We start from the raw sequence: 12,438 nt of genomic DNA, 5'->3' as shown, positions 1-12,438 counted from the left end.
CTTAGCAGCTCACTCCGAGGGCCTCTACCACCACAGGACCAGCGGTCCCGTCTCTGCGTGTGTGTGCGTGTGTTTGATTGCTATACCCAAACAAGGGGGAGAACTTGTCAAACGTGAGAGAGGCTGTTTACATTCGAACTCGACCGTGTACGTTGAGCGATCTTTGCGAAGCATTTGCACTTCGAGAACGAGTTAGCGGCGGTGTTCGGACTACGACCACGAAAGTTACGCCACCGTGCGCATTGATTGGTGTTCGCATGAACACAATGTGCAGCTGCCATGATGACGATGATGGAGTGAAGACGTCACGCACACTACCATGGACAGCGGTGTGCAGACGAAGGCACCTCGTGCTACCCGTGTGTATATATATAATACATATCAAATATTATTTTCATTTTACGTTTAAAAAAAGAAAGGAATAATCCTTTGCTCGAGTTGGGATTTTTCAGAGTCGCTGACCCGGGCCTCGCATCGAGGTCGGCAAGGGTTGGTGGAACACGAGGGAGATCGCCAAACACTTGGGGCAAGTGCTGTTGGCGAGCTCCTATTAAAGCCGCAACAGAAACGTGAGAGAGTGGTGTGCGTGCGGCGTGCGTGTGTGTGTGGCCAAAGCGGAGCGGTTAGCGCGCTTGTGATATGAACCTGGCGACCCGGGTTCGATTCCCGCTCACGGCCAACACCAGTGACGATTATCTGAACCGGTCCCGGGCTTCCCCTAGGTCGACTCAGCCTCAAATGAGTACCTGGGGCGGTGTGCAAACATCGCCACTAGGGAGACAAAGGCGGTCGGGCGTGGTGTTGGCCACCCACCCCCTCGTGTGCCGTTCCGGCCTTCATAGGTGCTCGCTAACAGCACTTGCCCCTACAGTCTGTTAAGGCTATACGGGGGATCTTTGTGGTCAAAGCCACGCCCGATCGCCTTCGTCTCAACCCATCAACGTCGTCCACGCAGCAACAGCCGCCATTCGCCACGAGGTGTCGGTGACGTCATCACGTGCCAGGCCAGGTGCACTCCAAGGCCACGTGGAGCGTCGATGACTCGCTGCTGGCAGGGGGTCGCGGGACAGACCCGGGTGCCGTGTATTGGCCGAGATGACTGGTGAATGCGCCACCAGTACACGTACACAATCACGCACACACAAACACTCCAGCAGGTAAACATGTTGGGCTGAGTCGACCTCGGGGAGGGCCACGTTCCGCTTGGTTACCAATCGCTGAAGTGCTGTCAGTGGTTGAAGCAGTGTGCGAACCACACACACACACACACCTCAAGACACATACCCCCCCCGTACTGTTTAGCCTTTAACAGGCACTTGGGGCAAATATTGTCAGCGAGCACCTATTAAGGCCCGCACGGCGCGCGTGCTGTGACCATCACCACAGCAGACCGTCTTTCTCTCCCCTGTGCTGGCTTTTCAACGCCGCACCAGATCCTCATTTAAGGCTGAGTCTACCTCGAAGAGACCCAGGACCGGTACAGTTATTACTCGCCACTGAATGTCGCCATGGCCTGGAACCGAACTCAGATCGCAGAGTTGATGGCGCAGTACCCTAACCACCGTTGCCCATATTCATTGACACCACACAAGTGGCGGGACGTCACCACAGGGCTCGTGCCAGGCTATGTGCACGTTAAGGCCAGGTGGAGTTTCGAGCGCCCGATGGCAGGAGGCCACTGGACAGACCCAGTGCCATGGTTTTGACTGACTGAGATGACTGGTCGATGCACCACCTGGGCCCACTACTGTGCCAACTTGCTGTGCCAACTTGCTGCGCGCGCACAAACACGTGTGCATTATTATCGAGTGGAGTTGTACATTTGTACACGTGTAGTGCCCATTGTATCGCTTCGCCTATACTCGTGTGTTTCGTGGCATGCGCCGGGTGTGAGTGCATTGTATCTCATACCCTGCCCGGTGGTGTAAGTCCATGCTCGGTAAGAACCATTTCGTCAGGTAGCCTCAATAATGTATAATTATCATTTACTGCCCTCCCTTCGTCAAGGCACTGCACGTGTCTCGGGCAAGCAGATTGTCTGACCATACATCGCCCCGTTGGTCGGTGCCGGTTGGTGAAAGGAGGCCCGGAACCGGTGCAGATATGACTCGCCATTGATGTAAGCCGTGGGTGGGAATCGAACTCAGGTGGCGGCGTTTATCATCAAGTGCGCTAACCACTGCGCCACTGGCCGGTCACTTATGGGGGTTTGATGGCCTGAGAACCTGGGTTCATCCGCCCACGATGAAACCGGGTCCTAAAATGTAGCAGAGTTGATCATTTCTTTCAGCCCGGTCACCAACGATTGCAAAGACAAAATACAAAGATTCCCCTATAGACTTAACAGACTGTTGGGACAAGTGCTGCTAACGAGCACCTATGAAGGCCGGCACAGCACACGAGGTTGCCAGCACCACGCCCGGCCGCCTTTGTCTCCCTAGTGGCGATGTTCACACATCACACCAGGTACTCATTTGAGGCTGAGTAGACACAGGGTAGGGCCAGGATCGGTTCAGATAATCGTCACTGGTGTTGGCCGTGAACGGGAATCGAACTCGGGCCGCCGGTTTCGTAGCGCAGCGCGCTAACCGCTACACCGCCGATCCTCTACACGCACACAACCCACACCCATCGTGTTAAACGCGGTACAACCCAGCTATAAGGTTCTGATTTGACAGCAATACGAACATCTCTCTGTAGGGCAGGCAGATAGAAGTTGTGCCCCTGGCAAGGATTGAGCGGTCTATCCTCATCCTTCGTATGGCTGCTGTTGGTGGAGAGCAGTGTTCTTCTCTCATTTTCAGAGGGGAGGGGGGGCACATTCGCCTGGCCACAAATGATGGCTTTTCACGTGGAAATGTATAGAAGCCAAATAACTCTTCACACATATTTATAAATGTGGAGGGAAAAAAACCGGAGGACCCGGAGAAAAATCCACGCGACCATTGGGAAGAGAGAGAGAGACACGCAAACTCCAAAATTTCCAGGTGTCGGCGTTGGCATCGAACCCACGACGTCTTGGCATAGCAGGCGAGGTAGTTAACATCTCGCCACCGTGACCATCTCTTGTCGCGGGCCGCACGTCAGGGGCCGCACTTGCGATGAAGCACGCTGGTTGTAGAGCAACAACTACAAAGTGACTTTGAACAGCTTGAGTGATGAGATTTCATTGGCAACCACGGCACGTATTCTTGCTCGGCTGCATCTCGAACACAGCGGCTCCCCGGCCGTGGTAAGTGCCTACCTCTGGGGCGTGCTCGTGACATCTCGCGGGTGGGGGGGGAGGGTACGCGCGATAGTTCCGATGGTGACATTGGGGCTGCGTTGCGCACGGCAATGCTCACGCCGCGTGCCTTGGCGTTGCGCAACATCGTTCATCTCGCACCCGCTTAGCATTCGTTGATGATACTTATTTTTACTTTTATTTTTTTTTACAAATAAACAAAACTGAATTTAACACTAAGCAGGCTTTCGCGACCAATATTATCCATAATCAACGTTTTTGGGTTAGATCGCGTTATTTATAAATGTGTCGTAAACCCCTCCACCACCCGACACGGCCAATCAGCAAAAAAGTATCACGTTGACAAAAGACAAATAGTTCACTTGCTTTAGCCCACCGGTGTGTTGCGTGAAACCACAACATGTACTCAAACATTGTCAATGTTGTGGTTTCACGCTTCAACACACCGGTGGGCTAAAGTAGTGAACTATTTGTCTTTTGTCAACGTGACATTTTTTGCTGAGTGGCCGTGTCGGGTAGTGGAGGGTTACGACACATTTATAAATAACGCCATCTAACCCAAAAACGTTGATTATAAACAAAACTGAGTCTGCGCGGTCGTCAGAACATCTCACCGCATGCAGTATCAGCCTGCGTCCCATGGCGATGTAAGCGAGTGACTCGAAACTACATTCACTCTACATCAGTGGCTTGTAAAGAGCAATTGCGGTGTACATATTAAATTGTAAATAGTTAAGTGGATTTGCTATTAACTTATTGAGTGTTCACTAAATGTGCTGGGTGTTGATAATGCGTGAATGTAATACCGACGTTGTAATGTTGTGTGCTCATTGGTACGGTAATAAGTGATCGGGGCTAGGTAGGTAGAGAGTGTTGACAGCCAAAGTGTTTGGAACCACTTCTGTAACACAAGGTCGTGCACTGCTCGCTGCTGCGGGAGTCCTGAATGGAACTGTGTCCATCTCGTGTCTCGTGACGTCGGCGGCACGTGTACAATTACATTGGAAGAGAAACTGAAACATTTTTAAACAAACAATAATAATAATAAAGAAAATAACAATTATTTTCGTGCGCTTCCATCGCATGTTTGGTTTGCGTCCCCGTCGCGGTTGGTACAGCCTGGCAGCTGTCGCCTCGTAAATGCATCAACGGAGCCCAACCATGCAATGGCTTCAATTTAGGCGCACACACTTCTTGGGAGGCAACACTCATTTATTAATTAACACAACGGTTACTCAACAGATACTCTACACATAGGGTGGTTACCACCGACCTACCCTAGCTAACACACACACACACGTGTCTTTTAGCTACTCCAGAGTGACCCAGCCAGGTGGGCTGCTGGCAGTCCGCTCACTGGAGGCCTTCTCTTCTTGGCATCTTCACGAGGCGTCTTCATTCTTCGCAGGAACAGCCTCGAACCTCCTTAGGCGACTGCTTATATGGGGCTCAGCGTACCCGGGCCCCACCCCGGCCACGCCTCCCCTCGAGCACCCTCTCGAAGCCCCTCCCCCTGCTGTCCACGTGCCCCCCTAAGTCCCCCTGGACCCCCGGCCCCCACTGGGATCCGGTCACGCGTCCAACAACGGCCCTGACGTCATTCCCGCCTCCAGCCGGGATGACGTCATGTGTGTGTGTAGACCCGTGTGGTAGTGACGCTCCCGGCACAGTGACGTCATACGTGTGCACAGTAATGATACCACAATCACTACAAATGCATCAACGGAGCCCAACCATCTCCGGATAGGGGAACACTGGGATAAACTCAATTTAACACGTAGCAGGCTTTCGCGACCAATATTATTAATAATATAGGTTTTTGGGTCAGATCGCGTTATTTATAAATGTATCATAAACCTCCACCACACTACAAGGCCAAACAGTAGAAAATGTGTCACGTTTTTCCAAGGACAAAATAATTCACTTCTTTAGCCCACCGGTGTGCTTAAGAGAGAATCAACAGCATTTTAAAATTTGAGTAGGACGTTTCGCTGATAATTACAATCAGCTTCATCGGGCAAGAATGGTGAAGCTCTCCTGTTGCTTCCGATCTTAAATAGAGCAGCATCAGGGTGACGTCATCATGTAATTCAATTCAATCTGGTGCAGTGATTCGAGGCAAAGAGGGGGAGGATATTGTAATGATATAGATTGGTAATCATTCAATTGTTATTCATTGGTATTTGAACTGGCCACTATAATCGGCACACGTGCTGTCTTGCAAATGTTGGCACAGTGGGGGACACGGCTGGTGCATCTCCCAGTCATCTCAGTCAACCCATGCCACCTGAGTCTGTCCCATGATCTCCTGCCAGCGAGCCGTCGACGCTTCACGTGGCCTCAAAGTGCAACTAGCCTGGTACAAGCGCCGTGGCGACGTCGCCATCACTTGGTGGAGAATTCCGATTGCGTGCAAACGCCAACAATCAAGAAATCGCGCCGTCATTAATTTGCGAGCGATATTTGCTGCACGTATTCATCGACGCCGAGCCTCCGTGACTAAATCACTGTGAATGCGCCCGATCTCGTCAGATCTGAGAAGCTGGATCTGGGCTGAGCCTGGAGGGGCGAGCGGTCAGCGTTGTACTGCGTTTCTATGCTGCCCGCCGCTTAACCCGCGGTGACCAGCGTGGTGAAGTATGGTGACATTATTTCCCCCACCACGACCCGCATGGCGTGTGGGAGCCCTTATCAGTCCAAGCAGTAGACCGCTTCGTCATGCCATTGCGTACTGTACATGTTCAAGTTCATTTATTAGGTATAGCCCTGTGAGCCATTCGGCTCTTGAATCGGGTGCAACCGCAACAAACAAAAATCAAAAACATGAACAAGAAAGCATCTTAAAGTGAATATGTGACTAAGTGCAAACATAAAATCCAAGAAAAGACAGCTAAATATTGCAGAAAAAACACCGTACACCAACGCTGTGTGCAAAAATCCCAAGTCACTTCCATAATCCTCTTACGAGGGCACGCCGCACGGCTCGCATACAACGACACGCGCGCTGCCTTGGAAGCTCGTCAACGTCACAAAGCACGTGGGATCGCGGCGTCTCCGCGTGTACACGACGCGCGTGCTCGCCTGACTGGGCTGCCAGGGCATAGCGCGGCTCTCTGACTGTGGACATCTGTGAGAGAGAAGCCCGGAGACGCGGATCTCTCGTTGCAGAATCCACGGACTCTCTCTCTCTCTCGTCTTTGCTGCGTCGTTCAAGGTCGTTACGTGGACGTCGATTATTTTGCCAATGCTGTTCTTCTTCTTGGTTCTTTCGGTAAAGTCACGTAGAATGGAAATAATAAAAGAATAAAAATAAAACATAATAAAATGATTCTCGTGACGTTACGGCCACAACGCAAGCAGCCGTCCTCAGGTGGAGAACAGGTCTGTCGAGAAGACAGAGTCTGAATGACTCTATCTTCGCGAATGACTCTGTCTTCTCGACAGACCTGTTCTCCACCTGAGGACGGCTGCTTGCGTTGTGGCCGAAACGTCGTGAGAATTATTTAATAATGTTACATTTTTATTATTTTATTATTTCCATTCTACGTGACTTTACCGAAAGAACCAAGAAGATGAATCCCTGCAGTCACGAAAGCTTTAAATCGAAATGCTGTTCTTTTCAGGGTGGAGCATCGTTCGGTCCTTCGCTGAGCGTGGTTGCATTGTCCCGGGAGCCAAGTCGCGCAGTGACGTCTGCAGTCGCCGCGGGTTTCATCGGCGAATGGAGGTCGCGGGGGGTTGTCTCCGTCTCCCGCGTGTTTTGGGGGGGCACCGCAGTTGCGAGATAAAATCTACTTCGCGTGGTATATAAGGAGGTCGCGGTTCGATTCCGACACTGAAGCCAGGTCGCGTGGAGATTTCTCCAGGACCTCTGGGGTTTACCTCCACATTTCAGAAGAAACATGACTACGATGAATTTTCCACGTAATAAGCCACTTCGTTGAGCTATCATTTGGGGCCAGGTCGCTTCCGAAAAATAGCGAAAAGCTCAGTGGGCTTTACCTAGTAAATAAAAGTCTCCATCCCCGTGAGCATCTATCCCCTTGTGTCGGTATTTAGTTTAATTTTGTTAATAATCACTCTCTCTCTTCTCCCCCAGCTCTCTCACCTTTAAAATTCGTGTCTCTCTCTGTTTCGCTCCCCCTACCGTTCACACGAGCAAACACAGCTCTAAGCCTGAGTCGACCTACAGGGGAAGCCCAAAACCGGGTCATATATTCTACCACTGATGTGATCCTCGTTGCCAGTGGCGTAGTTACAACATGATCAGCTCAGGGGGTGCGGCAATTGGTCAAGTGAGTACTGTTAAACGCTGGGGATGTTATCACTCGTTCACTTGACAGGCGAAGACCCACACTCCAACAGCGTCCCCGAGCCTCTCCTCTCGACCCCTTGAATCCTCATCGTGGCCACGACCCTTCTCTAGAAGCTTCTCGATGGCCCTCGGTCCCTGATCCGCACCTGCTCCCTTCTATCACTTGGCCGCAGCCCCTATTCTCGATCCTTCTCGTAGACCCCAGATCGTTCCCCTGTCTGTCCATTACCCCTTGTGGCCCCAAGTCTCTTCCTATGCTAATTCTGCTGTCATTACCCCCTGTGAACGCTAGTCCCCTGTAATGTCTTTAACACAGACAGTCTCTGTTTATTGATCGTGTACAAACATCACGAAATGTTTCACACCTCATCTCGTATAGATGTCTTTTTTATGCACATTGGTCCGCGAATTAATTTAATGATACCAAGAATTTACAAATAAAAAATCTTGCTATCATGATGAAGGTGACGATGCGTTCTCGTCGAGTTGCTGTGGTTGTCCACACGCAAATCGGGTCCTTACAGAGTTGCCCCCCACCCCGCCCCACCGCGTAATCTTCCACGGGGGCAATAGAAAAGGGATTGTGCATGTCAACCTAATGAGCGGTGACATCCTGCGGCCGTGTGGAGCAGCAACTGTAACATCAGCAGCTTAGGAGAGATTAGAACGGGCAAACCACCCAGCCCCGTGCCCTCAGCCACACACTCACCACCCCCATCACCATCCTCGCCCTCCACCATCACCAGCACCACCACTCCATCATCAGCGGCCACGCAAATCCAGGCCACGTTGGACAGCAGGAGGAAGGAAGAGAGACAGCGGTCGATCTGTCCGTCCGTCCCTCTCGCCGCACGCCTCCTGGTGTCGCGGGAGGTGGAGCATCGAGGGACTTTGTTCTTGTCACGAGGTTGAAGAGCGTCGCTGCGGGGTGGCTGCGTGCATGTCTGAGCAGCGCGCCATGCCACCTGGTTCTACAGAGCTGCATGCGCAGGTACACGCAAGGGCCCGCGCGCCTCCTGCGCTCACCTGCGTGGGGCCAGAGGACTCCGTCGGTGGCGTCGTCAGAGCGATTTTCCAGCGTAACGCGGAGGTGTATTAGTAGCGGTTGGGCTCTCGCGACCGAGGGGTTAGATAGCGGAGTATAAATGAGTCGGTGAAACCAGCCACCATCCGACACAGCCAAGAGGTAAGGTTTTTCACGTAAATAAAATGTTATAGATATCCATTGCAATTTATATGTCTACATTACCCCCCCCCCGCCCGCCTCGTGTCTTCGCACCTGATTGGTTCATACTGACAACATCACATTTTCTTGGTTCTTTCGGTTAAGTCACGTAGAAGGGAAATAATAAAATAATAAAAATAAAACGTAATAATCTTCTTGGTTCTTTCGGTAAAGTCACGTAGAAGGGAAAGAACCAAGAAGATGAATCCCTGCAGTCACGAAAGCTTTAAATCGAAAAATAAAACATAATAAAATAAAATAATTCTCACGACGTTTCGGCCACAACGCAAGCAGCCGTCCTCAGACCTGTTCTTCACCTGAGGACGGCTGCTTGCGTTCTGGCCGAAACGTCGTGAGAATTATTTTACTATGTTTTATTTTTATTATTTTATTATTTCCCTTCTACGTGACTTTACCGAAAGAACCAAGAAGATGAATCCCTGCAGTCACGAAAGCTTTAAATCGAAACATCACATTTATCTCTCTATTTAAGACCGAAACAGGAGGATTTCTCCACAATTCTGGCTATCGCCTGATGAGGCCGGTTATAAATGCTGTGGGTTTACTCTCCAACACACCGATGTGCTGAACTAGTAACTCATTGACATGTTTTGTTCACGTGACAAACCTTACTAATTGGCTGTGTCGGGTGGTGGCGGGTTTAACGACACATTTATATTTACGCGATCTTACCCCAAAAAAAAACCTCGATGATGGATAACGATTTTCGAGTTGAATCGTCGACCGCCCTCTGCGCCAATCGACGGCTGCAGCGGGAATTCGCCTTCGCGCATATTGACCAACGGGGGTTGTTTGGCGACACTTGGCCCAGTGTCGGTGCAGATATTACCCGCAGGAGCCGAGCGAGCGTGGGGCAGGCAGGGGGTGCCTTGGCCCCCGCTGGTGGCCAAAGCTACGAGTTGGGGTCCTCCTTGACAAGCAACCATGAGATCTGTTTTGGGGCCGTCCATAAATGACGTCACGCACGATGTGTGACGAGGGGCGGGGGGGGGTTGATAAATGTGTCGTCACATCAAAATGCGAAACTTTAAATAAATATAGACAACACGTTCTACTTAATTAAATAGACTTTTTAATAAATGTTTTTCTCCTACAACATCAGAGTGCAGCGCCACATTAAATACGCACTACAATGTGCGATTTGAAGCATGTTTTATTTTCAAAATGGAAATATGGTTTTGGGGGGGGGGGGCAGAGATTTGTGACGTCATATTTGAGGGGGGGTCTGACGTTTTGTGACGGGGGGGGGGCTAAAATCGTCCAAAATCGCGTGACGTCATTTATAGATGGCCCCTTTCAAAGATCAAACACTTATATTTGCGAGGACGGAGCGCCCTTACAACGTTAAATGTTCGAAACCGTGAGCGTAACGATGACGTGATTAGGCAAAAGGGAGCGACCGTGCGAGACAAATTAATTATTGTGACCCCACCTCAACGATTGCCGCACCCCCTGAGCTGTTAATGTCGTGACTGCGCCACTGATTACTCGCCTCTGACGTTAGCCGTGTTTGTAGTGGAAGCGCTGGCCGATTGAGGGCCTCTACGCAATCAATACTGGGGGCGGTGGGAGGGTGGTGGGGGGCGGTGGGGGGGACGGTGGGGGGGGCGGTGGGGGGGGCGGTGGGAGGGCGGTGGGGGGGGGCGGTGGGGGGGGCGGTGGGGGGCGGTGGGGGGGCGGTGGGAGGGCGGTGGGGGGGGCGGGCAAATTTCAATTGAATGACTCGTCATGAGATGGTGTAGGCGATATAGAGAAGAGGTCGAGATGTCGTGAGATGAGAGACATTTCTTTGACAGAAATGTCGTGAGATGAAAGGTGTAAATGAACGATAAATATGAGGTGAGATGACAGGAGAGAGGTACAGGCGAGACAGACATGTAGTGAGGACAGTGAGCAAGGTGCGGACAACAGATGGTCGACGTGAGGTGAGAGAGAAGCAAACACGGAGCCACATGCGGCCGTCTGGAACGCTCTTCCTTCCAATGTTAAGAATCCACTGGAGATTGAAAAAACTAATTTCTTCAGAACTACTTTTTGTGGTTAGTTTGTTGTCCTTCCCCGCACCTCCGATTAGCACGATCGGCTGCATACGGTCGCGAAATAAAGTAACCAAACATACATGCCTAATATGGAGGTAATAAAAAGTAAGTACTGTACATTTATAATCACGCAACGCTCATAACCCGGGTTAGCACGAGTGCGCATTCCCACGGACGACGTTGATCAATTAATCGATGCGTCGTCATCATTTACCGTGTCATGTTAAGGCCTTAGGGTGTTGCCCGTGTTAACACAGCCGCTTGCAGGGAACCCGGTCGAATTGAATCATTTTGTGATTTTCAAGATGTCTTTTTTTTTATTCCGTCTCATTTACCGTCCACTTTTGTTATCGGCGTCACGTGGTCATGAGACCACACGCATTTCCATTCACAAACTTCCCAGCAGAGCCGATTCGGGGAAACTGCCCCGGGCCCCGCGCTTTGGGGGGGGGGGGGAGGTGGGGGGGGGCTTGCACTTCGACGTCACGGTGTCAGATGTAATACTTTCAGTTTAGTGGTAGTAGTAGTAATAGGTTTTTACCCTTTCAACTGGTACAAAAACTGACACCTTTATACAAGGCATCATGTTTGCAATAACCACAACACAAGCAGTCAAAATGCAAACAAAAATAAACAACTCTGATAATGATAATGATATGCACTGTCCTTGAAGTTGATTGGTCCACACCCGAGACAGCTTTTCTTAGAGCCTAGTCTCCATTGGTGTTGGACCAGATGACGCCAAAAGGCGTATAAAGGTGTCAGTTTTTGTACCAATTGAAAGGGTAAAAACCTATTACTATATTTTGCCACTGGTAAAGGAGATGTATCATAGTGTAAATACTTTCAGTTTAGTTTGGAAGCGTCGAGAGACCCACACAGCGTGACTTTCCCCGGGCCCCGCACCCCCTCTCTGGACGGCCCTGCCTCCCAGTGAGCAGTGCACGACCACGTGCCCCAGAACGGCTCCTGAAAGCGACGTCGTGGAACCGACACGAGGTCCCTTCAATTGCCTCCCGTCACCACGAGGTGGTGCTGCGCATGCGCGCCAGCTGGAGAGGCGTTAGTCACCTCTGGCGATAAATTTTATTTCGTGATTCGGCTGCTGCTGCTGCGTTAGCCAGCGGGTACACAAAGCACGTGTAGATGACTCGTTGGAACTGCCTGTAGAGGAAAACTATGTAATCGACGACGTCTCGGGCGGTGACCCTTAGTTGTTACTCATTCTGTTTAGGGGGTTAACATTTGTCTGACATATTATTGATTATTTTGGTAAAGTCACGTAGATAGAAAATCAAACAATGGAAATATAAATAAATAAATACAATTTCAATAAATTGAAAATAATAAAAGCTTTTATTCTTAAAAAAAATAAAATCCTATCTACGTGACTTTACCGAAAGAACCAAAAACATAAATTCCCGCAGTCAGGAAAGTTTTAAGTCAAAATTTGTCTGGCGTTTGTTAAACACTGAACGTCTATATGATGGCCCTCCCCTCGTACAATAAGCAGTCTCCATTCCGTTGCTCTCTCAAAGCCTCCCCTCTTCTCTATCGCGCATTCTCTTCCCTTCCCTCGCCCCTCTACTCCTTC

Source organism: Lethenteron reissneri, chromosome 21, assembly GCF_015708825.2.
Source record: "Lethenteron reissneri isolate LAM-NWPU_2019-01 chromosome 21, ASM1570882v1, whole genome shotgun sequence".
Classification (NCBI taxonomy): Eukaryota; Metazoa; Chordata; class Hyperoartia; order Petromyzontiformes; family Petromyzontidae; genus Lethenteron; species Lethenteron reissneri.
The sequence above is the reverse complement of the archived record's forward strand: the minus strand, read 5'-3'. Positions refer to the sequence as shown.